At 36.4% G+C, this 11,165-nt stretch overlaps 1 pseudogene; it reads right to left on the reverse strand.

Moving 5' to 3' along the window:
- Nucleotides 1–407: 407 nt before the first annotated feature.
- Nucleotides 408–1,165, reverse strand: LOC136058882 (serine/threonine-protein phosphatase 2A catalytic subunit beta isoform-like; annotated as a pseudogene).
- Nucleotides 1,166–11,165: the final 10,000 nt, after the last annotated feature.

An 11,165-nucleotide genomic window follows, 5' to 3' on the forward strand; every position in this document is an offset into this window, starting at 1 on the left:
GTAAGAAGTTGGTGTGCATTTTTCTTACAAAATAAACTCCAAAATGCTAATTCTCACATTTGACTCTAGAACTAGAAATTTACTAATAAGGATAGATAGAGATGGAAATGATAGAGTTACCTTTTCCTCTCTATTCAGAAAAAAAGACAAACAAAAAAAGAAACAGCAAAAAATAAATTAAATTTTAAAATGGCACTAGTTAAACGAGGTATGGGATGTGTAGTGTTGAAAGGAATTCAGTTTTAAGTTGTGCTGAATGCTCTTGGACCTCAGTACGGCACATTTGGTTTCACAATGGGGATTGTGAATTGAGACAAACTTCAATTTATTACAAAGACATGTATATATGTTGTTCTTTAGAGTGCCAGGTGTACTTCCTTCCACATGTTATGAGAGGTCTATAGGAATTAGTCTGAGGTAATGTGAGCCTCTCCATGATGAGGTGTTTGGTCAAACTGAAGGAAGGAATATTTACACATTAATGTAGTCTACCTCCATGAAAGCAGCATGGTTCCCACGGCAACAGCAATCAGGCACACTGAAAATGGTAACTACATTTCAGTGGATTTAGTTGTAAAGTTCCATAACAAGTTGATAAGCACAGGAGACCAGTGTAAGATCATTAGTATGATTAAATATTTTAGGAATGCCTAGTCCTAATGTGTAGCCAGCACCATATGAAAATATACCCCAGCCTCCACTATCATTTGATATGATCCAGATAAAGAGATAAAGAGAAACCACTGTGGAGACATTGTTCAAACTGATCTGCAAAATACTCCTGGACATTGTAATTGCTATATTCTCATAGACGTTCATAGTAAAAGCCAGTCACTCATGTAATTTGTCTGCTTTCATGATTTTTCCTCAATATTGTAACTCATTCTGGGTAATGCACCTTTAACATTACTAGTAGACTCACAGTTTCTGTAAAGTAACAACTTCTGTTCAAGTAATCTCCCATGAACAGGTAACTTGTGCCTAGCAATTTCCCACTGATTTTAATGAGTTCCATAAGATTAGGGAACTGGCCATGGACCCCTCCATTATTTTCTGCTATTCTTGTAATGAATTGCTTCACGGCACCAGTGCTGTTTCTCCTCTTACAAGCTGAATTATTGCAAACTGACTTCAAAATTATAGCCAGTGTGCTTGACCATACCATGCTAGATAGTCAGACTCTTAAAGATAAGGGAAGGAGAAGTTGGCACAGAGTAGGAGGCAGTAGTTCCAGAATCAGTCAAACTAAACTGCTTTATATTTTCCCCATAGAGAATGTCTTCCATAACATTCTTTTGTTGATATTTCCATGTTTCTTCTTATCTACCCTATATATATATAATATATACATATTTATTGGGCAAGAGTTAGCATGTGCAACAGCTAGTTTGGCTGTACTTCTGTGCAGAGTGGCCAGCTGGCAGCTAATATGCAGAATGACTCTTCAAAGTGACCAGACTTGTGTACTGGATTCTTTCTCCAGCATGCAAAATTAATTTAGTCCTCTGCTTCTCACACAACTGTCATTTTTTATAAACAGGGGTGAGACTTCATGTTTCTGGGATTCCTATTCTGTCACGTCTCATTGAGATTCACCAGGTTCAAAAGCAACTGTCATTTATGACAGATGAAGATGGGGCACAATCACCTTAGTTTTGTTTCCTATGAAAACTAAACCTTAAATAAGAACAAGCTACCTGAATCAGAAGTATTTGGTGCTTCAATTTTGTAATCTAAACATATTTCTCAATATACAAATAACCATAAAGTTAAAGTGTTCTTGTAAAGAACCATATGATGTGAAAAAATATATATAAATATAGGAATTATTGCTGAGTATTCCAAATAGTGAATGAAGATTTTTTTTTATCACTAGGCAATAATAAATAGCTGCATCTGAATATGCTCCTTCTTATGTCAGTAGGATAATTTTCCTTTATTTTAAAAAGAGACAGAGAAAGTCTCTGATCCAATGATTATGGGACAGTAATTTATTTATTGTTATAACTTACCACCAATATAGTCAGAGAAAAATTCTCATCTATCACTACATTTCATAAGGAATAATATATTTTTTTCATATTTTTGTACTTAAAATAACTTTATATCCCCATATGTCAATACAAAACACATTTTTACAAGCATATTCTACTATTCAATAGTTGCATATCTTAGACTGGCAGTAGAGTGAAGGTTTATATACTTGATGCAACTATCAATAGGTCAGAACAGGGAGACCTATGAGCATACTGGCCCTGTATGGCTTCTGTGTGAATTGTATACCTTAGATATAATTTAGAGCTCTTATTAAAAAAAAAAAAAGTAATTTTAATAATTTGAGAGAGTATATTAAACAGTGACCAAAGGTGGCAGAGTTGCTCTTTTTGCAGCCGTGTTGGAAGTTCAACACATAAATCTTAATAGGGATGCTGTCAGAACCATTATATACTCAGCTTCATGCAAGGTATCTTAGTCTGAATTTCTTCACTCTGAGTGCCCCTATAATGAAGATCGTATCTGTGACCATACTTGTATTCAAGTAATAAGCTTACTTAGAGCTGTGTTTCTAGTCATTTTCTGTCTGATAAATGCTTCAGACTTCTGATCTTCTCTCCTGACTCCAGTTTGACATTCTGATCCCGTGTGCTAGCTCTTGACACTTTGGTTTCTTCCCATTTTTAGTTCTTGACTTTAACTATCTGGAAGAGACAGTTAATTCCTGTGTTCCCTCTGTCAGTTCAAACAATTAAAATATTTGTGCTCTCCATGTCATGGTTTTATGATTTTTGTTATCAATTTTCCACATCATAACATCATGTGAGGCACTGGGATTTAAAGAGTTAATGCTTTAAGTCCACGGACTGCCTGATTTCCAAGTACCTTGTTTTCTGAGGACCTTGCATTCCCATTTTCCACCCAGAGGGAAAGATGAAACTGCACTCAAGTCCCAGAGACTTCCCCTTGCAGTGGAGGCTCCCTAGCTGTCTCACCTTCAACTTTAGCATAAGGTCCTTGTTTTTGGACACCCTTCCTTCCATTTTATTTGATTTCTTAGCTTCAACTCCAATTATATTGTGTTATTTTGCATTCTGATCTCATATTTAGTAATTATCTCCTCAGATAGTTGCTTCTGTTTTGTTTTCAGGCCCATCTGCCTCCCCACTCCCATTTCCCTCTTCCCCTTTCTCACGGTGTGGGTTTATGTGGGTCCCCTGCACTATTAGTTATGGAACTGGGTCAAACTGGCCCACAAGCTGTCGACACCCCAATGTGGTACTGCATAATTAGTCTCAGAGAAAAAAAAAAAGTAGCTAAATGTAAGATCAGTTTTAAAATAAGTTCCGCTGTACTCTTGTGGGATGCAGTTGTTCTAGGTGAAGTATAACTGAAAAACGGATTCAAATCTATAAAAAACAATTAAGAAATATCAGAGAGAATTAAATCTAAGTGTCCACATCTATTGGTCCTGTTTAGATATTTCTTCAGCATCTGTTCAACAGCAGGAAAAAGACTTACAATTCTTAGTTGGTTAGAAATCAAAAGCTTCATTTTCATTTTGACTAGATCATGAAATTATTTTTGTTTCTTATACAGTTTAAAGAAATGTTTGAACAAGTGATTTCTCTAGATGAAAAATTTCTCTTGGTACTGCAGATATAAGCTATCTTCACTCCTGCTTTATCACCTTTTTGAGACAGGATTCGTGACAGAAAATATTAATAAAATAAGGCTTACCATGAGTAGCTTTTTGGACACTTGTCATTTCAGTCCCTAGGAAGAGGGACCTGAGTGACAGATATATGGTGAAGGTGAAGTATGTTATGTTGCCCACAAATACTACTTCCAATGACTACTTTTATTACCTGTACTAGAGTTTTGAATTAAAAAAAAGCTTTAGATTAGCAGCTAAGATGAATGGTTATTTTCATTCATGTATTTGTTGGTTTGTTTAGGGACACAATATACAAAAAGCAGTCCATCCTATACATGCAAGTGGGAAATTGTTCATTCCCTTGGAATAAACTAGTCTCTTTCAAAGAGTGAACTTCCCCAAAACATTTTATTTAATCAAGAAGGAGGAGAGTAAAGTACTCAGCTGGAATCCTGACATGTAAATATTGACTGAAGCAGGAAATTGATAGATGCTAGGAGGACTATACCAAGATTGCTACAGGTTCCCTTGCAGATAACGTTTATCACCAGAAAAAACCTTGGAATGGAAGGCATGTCCTAACAGTACATAATGAACAGAGAGACAGCTGTGTGTGAATACTTTTGGTTAATATTGTTTCTCTATAGTCAAATGGAGTTTCGCCTCCTTAAGAAGTCTTTTTTTTTTTAATATAAATTCTGAATTTAAAAGCTTCTTTTTATTATTATTTTTATGAGCTCACTCTAAGGAAAAGGAATAGGATAGTCTTGTCCAAAATACTGATGCATATATTTTCATGCCAGTTCTTATGCAATTAATATAACTCTAATATAAATAATATAACTCATTATATTGACTAACTGATATTGGAAGAGAATCCACTATTCCAAGTCAAGAAGCCAGAAGGAAGACAAAAATGGTTCTTAAGCCTCTTTCTTCTTGCCCTTTGTAAGGAAGGAAGTATGACATTCAGATTAAAAGTGGCTGAAATATGGAAGGGTGTCAACGGTTTACGGGCAGGTTCGGCCCGGTTCCATGACGATTGGTGCGGGGGACCCACGGACCCACGCCCCAGGAAAGGGGAAGGGGGAGAGGGAGAAGGGAAAAGGGAGATGGGCCTAGGAACAAAACAGCGGCAACGATCTGAGGAGGAAAGCTCATTTACTAAATAAGATATCGGAAAGCAAAATAACAATATAATACAATATAATTGGAATTAAAGCTAATAAATCAAATAAAATGAGCAAGAGAGTGTCCAATAAACTGAAGGCCTTACGTTAACGCTGAAGGCGGACAGCAGCGAGCACCCACTGCTGAGTCGATCCCCAAGGAAAGAGAGAGTCCCGTGACTGCAGACAGTTTTTATCTTTCCCTCTGAGTGTAAACACGTAAGAACGCAAAGCATCGCAAAGTCCTCTGGGGAATGGAGTTCTTCTCTTCTGAGACAGGCATACCTGGAACTATCGATGATCCACGGAGCTGGAGCATTAACTCTTTAACTCTAAATGCACTACATGATGTTATGATGTGGAATACCAGTACCAAAAATCATAAAACCATGACAAAGGGGTATGCATAACAATATTGTAGAATGCCACAGACTGAAGTCAGGGTGGTAGTGGTAGGAACCATTCTCCAGCTCCGTTCTCTTTCTCTGAGGGTGCTGATATGCCTGAACAAACCAATCCATGTATGAAAGGAGATTAGTAAAGATTATATTGCTGATGAAAGGATTGAATGTTTTAAAAATATATTCCTATTCTCCTTTTCCTGTTTATGACAACAAATAAGAAAGACTTACATAGAAATTATAGAGATGTGGCTTGAAAATAAGATTGAGGAATCTAAATCTAAGATGTATTACAACTGCTGCTACTTTTAAATCCTTTTGTTTAAGATTTTTCCAAAGTTTTACACCTAAAATGTTAAACGAGGAGTGGGAATGTTTTTTTTTTTTTTTTTTTTTTTTTTTTTTGCTGTGTTTGATTAGTAACCAGCTCATGAGAGTCAGTGTCTAATATTTATATGTTCTTTTCAGTTCTAATTTACAGAACTTGGATTCCAGGCAGTTGAATCTGTTCTCAGTAGTTATCTATCCAAATAGGAGTGATGGGAGAGGGGCAAGGTATGTGGAAGAGGTATTAACTGCCACATGCAAGTAAAAAAGTAAAACATGGAATTTACCATAATTATTATTTGACATAGTCAGATTTTTCAGTAAACATTAATTAGCCAACAGCAGGTCATATTTAATCAAATATTTTAAAGTGTGTATACTTGAGCAATTTATTGGCCAATGTCACTATATTTAAATGTCTGTCAATGTTTTCATTAGGAACCATATTTTGAAAAACAGAATTTAATTAAACAGCAGTTCAATTGCTCTACATTTTGTCAGGCTGAGAGCTGGCACACAGACGAGACAGAAAATATTTCACAACATAATTATTGCCCCAGAGGAACTGAAACCACAGACAGGACATTCACCTAGTTCTTAAACTACATTTGTTAAGAGAAAAATCTAACAAAGCTGAAGTAAATTAGGGAAGGTTGGTTTCTGTTGTTTGGATGTTTTCTTTTTCTTTTCTTTTTCATGTAACTTGACAAAAGTGTAATGTAATCAGCTGGAGGGTGAACAAGGTTTAAAAAGCAAAAGCAAAATTATATTGCCTGAATTTTGAGGACAAAGGAGATTTTTTTGTAACAGAGATCTTTGCAGTTGCCCAGAAACAGTAGTCTGATAAATAGTTAAAATACATGCAGTCAGCACTTTAGGAGTATGTACAATCCAAGTGTAAAATTCATTAAAAAAGTCAATAGAAGAATTGGCATATAAATTTTGCTGCAAATATATTGTCAGGGATACATGGACTTACTTAGTAACCTCTTGAAATAATGCTTGTATTTGCAATAGAGGAGGAAAAGGCCAATTTCAATTATTGGAGCTTATTTTTAAGTCATATTTTCAGTCATTTATTCCTGACAAAGAGGCAGGTCACCAGAGTATGCAAGGTTCAAGCAAAAAGTGCTATAATTATGAAAGAAACAGCTGTCTTGTAGATAGTATGGCCAATTTTAGAAATTAAGTAAAAAATTCATTTACATTCATCCATGAAGAAGACTGAACTTCCACTACTAGTAAATGAGGCATGTCATCACTGCCTGGGATATTTCATACCCACCATCAGCACAATTTCCAAAACATATAATACTGAAGACTACTTCAGCACAGATGTTCCATTGATGTAGATGCTAGAAATGTGGTAAATTGGTAAGGAACACAGAGAAATAATAGTGAATTATTTTAAACATATGGTATGAAATATCATGCCAAACAACGATGTTAAAGTAGATGGTGTGAACATATGGAAGAAATGTTTTTAGTATAAAAATAAGAATTAAAATAAAGCCTAACTGAATAGGTGCAGATCACAGGTGTATAATTCTGATTTTCTGGTTTAGTTTTGTTTTTAAAAGAGAATGACAGAGATAAATGGCAGAGTTTAAAAGACTGCTTTTTGGATTTTTTTTTTTTTTTGTGGCTTGTCTTTTTCCTTTGGTTTGGTTTAAAGAAAAAAACTATCATGGTCAATTATGACAATAAAGTAATTAACTTATTTCTAGGGAGCATTGGATTGGATCTGAAAAACAAACAAACAATAAAAAAATACCAAAAAGCCCAGGAATAGTATGTATACTTCTGCCCTGGCATATGTTTCATGTGTCACTTCAAAATTGATCAAAGAAAACTAAAAAACTGCGGGGAGTAATTTTAACTTCTTGTTAAATCTGACAAATTTTCTGTTTTGTCTTTCTAGCTCTATCAGCATGTGCCTGATTGGGCTGCCAATGCTTTACTGAAAGATTATTTTCCTGTTTATCTTTCAAAACTCTTCTGTCATTTCATTGAATTGAAGTTGTAGTTTCCAGTTCTGCCCCTCTATACGAGGACATGTAAGAGAACTTATTTCTAGTTCCTTGTATGCTCACCAGATTCACACCTACCCATATTAGCTGCTAAGTTTCTAAAGATTCTTCCAGTAAGTTATAAGAAATGGGTTTGCTTTGTCCACACTTTGCAAGAAACCTAGATGGAGTAAAGTTCACTTTTCCTTGATCTCAATCACTTCACTGTAAAGCAAAATGATGCCACCAATCAAGGCTGCACCACTCAATTCTGCTGGCCTAAGATCTATTAAGAACTTTTTGTCTGGAGGGGAAATAAGAAAAAAACTGGACAATACAGGCTTTATCTACTCTGCCAGGTCTTTGGGAGTTAATAGTGGTAACATAGGAAATGGTGGTAAAATAGGTAAGCTAAATAAGTCACCTGAATTGGGATCAGTAGTGTTAGACAGGTGCTGGTGAGTGATATGAGCTCTGACTAGATTTCTCATTGCAGACAGGAAGTCTCACAGACAAAAAGCTTGCTGGGGCTTCATTCATCCCTACTGCTTCTGGCCAGCTTGGCCACAACATTCATCAAGTAGCAAGCCAGTTGCCTGAAATGTGGAGCCCTGCTCTACAGCTGAATAGTAATGACCAATAATAGTAATGACAGTCATTGGTGGTCTCATTATGAAGAGAAGTCACCACTTTTAGTACTTTGTCATTTTTTGCAAGTCATTCAGAAAAAAGAGAAAGGTTGTGGCTTTCTTTAGCAGTGTGATACGCTCCTCCTGGCCTCATGTTTTTTCTTTGATAATAACAGCAGAGCTTGGAGATGCTGTCTTCCAGTAAGACATGCACTTAAACATGTCTGCAATGGATTATGGGATGTGTGAATGAAGATCAGAGAAATGCATCAAGGGAAGTTTGACCAGCAGATTGAGGGGGGTGATTCTGCCCCCATACTCTGCTCCAGTGAGATCTCACCTGGATTACTGCATCCAGATCTAAAGCTCCAAACACAAAGGGTAGGACTAAGGTGATCCTACAGATTAGGGCCACAAAGAGAATTAGGGAGCTAGAGCACCTCACCAATGAAGACAGGCTGAGATTGCTAAGAGCTCTTTAGCCTGGAGAACACTCTGAGGAGACCTTATAGTGGCCTTGCAGTACTTGAAGGGGGTTTACAGAAAAGCTGAGGAAGGGCTTTTTATAAGGCCATAGGATGAGGGGAAAATGGTTTTAATCTGGAAGAGAGTAAATTTAGACAAGGTATCAGGAAGTGAGTCTTTACTGTGAGGGTGGCGAGACACTGGAACAGGTTGCCCAGTGAGGGTGTGATTGCCACCTCTTTGGAAGCATTCAAATCCAGGTTCTGGGGCTGTGAGCAACCTGGTCTAGAGGGTTGCGTCCCTGCATATGGCAGGGGGTTGTTACTAGATGATCTTAAAGGTCCCAAACCACTCTATGATTCTAAGAACACAATGTAAACCAGTTATGGTATCAAAAAATAGTCATCACTCTGTATGCTGTGAGTAATTAGATAGAAATGTGCAAATGCAGTCAATCTAAATTCTTCTTCCCAGGTGATATTTATCACTGTCTAACTGCAGACAAAGCTGTAGATGCTAGAAGATTTGACAAATTGTGAAATCAACAGGGATCCAGTGAACAGAATTGAAGAGTATTTTTCTGTGAAGAAATCAGGTAGTTTAGTAGCGTTTTTGTGACTTATTTACTAGCTAATGTCATTGATATTTTTTCCTTTGTACAGCTCTAGCAGTGACAGTTAAAGACCAAATTGAATTGCTCACCAGTCATTCAGCATTCAGAATGGGACGCTTCCCAAATGTTGTAGTAGTTGTGCCTGAATGGAAAAAAAAAGCCTTCTTAAGTAGGAAAAATTGGAACAGAAATGCATGGCTAAACTGTAAGAATTAACATATAATAATGAATAGAAATTGTATTTTTTTTCAATAACTAATAATTAAAAAGCCCACAGCTCTGGCATTCAATAAAGAAAAAGAGTCACATTGTTCATTCTGTTCTATTTATAATAGAATTTTCACTCTTCCCCTCCTCTTCTTCTAATCTTCATTTCATTTTCTTTTCAACTTTCATCTTTTCTCATTTTCATTTTTCTCTTTTTAATTTTATTTCTTTTTCTCTCTATTATTTTCACCTTAATTACCTTCCGTTTTCCTAGAAGAGGTTTAAAACAACAACAACACTATTGTTTAACTTTAAAAATCATTTTAAATCTTAAAAAAATCTTCCTCTTCCCCCCCCTGCTTTCTTTTTTGGCTGTTAAAGTGATTAAGGGAGTGGAGTATGTGACATACAAGGAGAAATGGAAAAAGTTCGAGTCCAGCTCCATCTTTATTAGTTCATTCTTTTCAGAAAATTCAGAACTCATTGCAGTTCTGTAGATGTGGTTTTCTAGTAACAGCTCTCTAGTATACTAGCCAAACCAATTATCACTTTCAGTGGTACTTTACAGACTAGACTTGGGCTCTCCTGCACTCCTCCTCTTCCCCGGTTACAGATTGGGCTATTCGTCCTCCTACTGGTGGCTGCCGGCAGCTTTGGGCCCTCCCTTCCCCGGGCTGTCATTCGGGTGATGTGCTACCAGGCAGTAATAGGTCACTGTGTGGTGTTTGGTCTGTGACAAGGAGGTGTTAAAGCTGTCCTGTCTCCTCTTGCTGCAGATCATCTGTAAAAACAATCCAGCATCAAAACAGGAGATAAAATAGTCTGGAGCTGAGTGTACTAGTTGTGACATGGCCATAGTAATGCTGGATGATTAAGGTATCGGAGGCCAAGAATGAGGTCAGCAATCCTCTGAAACAGTGCAGCCGCAGTTCTGTTCTGATTCTGAAACCAGTAATAAAAATTCAAACTTAACCCCATTCTTGGGGGCCTTCATTTATAATGTGGCATTTGATTTCTTCACAATGTGTCTGCCATTTGTCTTAAAATTTCACCATCATTAAGTATACTGAAATCTGTCTGACATTTTTTTACTTTTCATGTGAGAAAAAAAGGAAATCGTCAATCCACTGTAACTAAAGGTAGTATTACATAGTATTGCAACAGCTTTCTCTGATGTGAATAGAACAGCTTTGACAGAGTTGTAACTTGTTTGCTCTTTTTTTCCCTCTTTTTTCTTTTTTTTATTAATTAAAATTCAAGAGGGAAAACCTCTAACAACTTCAAATTACACCATTCCAGGCCAGAGACCTGATCTTAAATGAAATGCTTATAAAAATTTAAAGTGCTCTAGTAATTTCAAACCAGTGTATGCTGCAATGCCCAGAACCCTGATTGCCTCCAAATTTCACTTCCAATAAATTTAAATTGCTTCATGCAATGCAGAGTGATTTAAAATTATTGGAGTGCTTTAAATTCCATACTGAAGTGCCTATAAAATTTGAAGCCTTCCAATAGTTTTAAATCACTTCATGTTGAACTGTGATTTGAGCTTATTTGTAAGCAAAAGTCCAAGCATCCAGTGCTTTAATTTGTAATGATAAACAACACTGGAAAAAAGGCATTTAAGGATACGTATGAAACATGCCACTTCTCAGTGAATTAACAGAAATATACCTATTAAATACAAGGTGAA

The sequence above is a fragment of the Cyrtonyx montezumae genome, unplaced genomic scaffold (genome assembly GCF_038088225.1).
Source record: "Cyrtonyx montezumae isolate F1298 unplaced genomic scaffold, pur_monq_1.0 scaffold_8, whole genome shotgun sequence".
In the NCBI taxonomy this organism is placed as follows: Eukaryota; Metazoa; Chordata; class Aves; order Galliformes; family Odontophoridae; genus Cyrtonyx; species Cyrtonyx montezumae.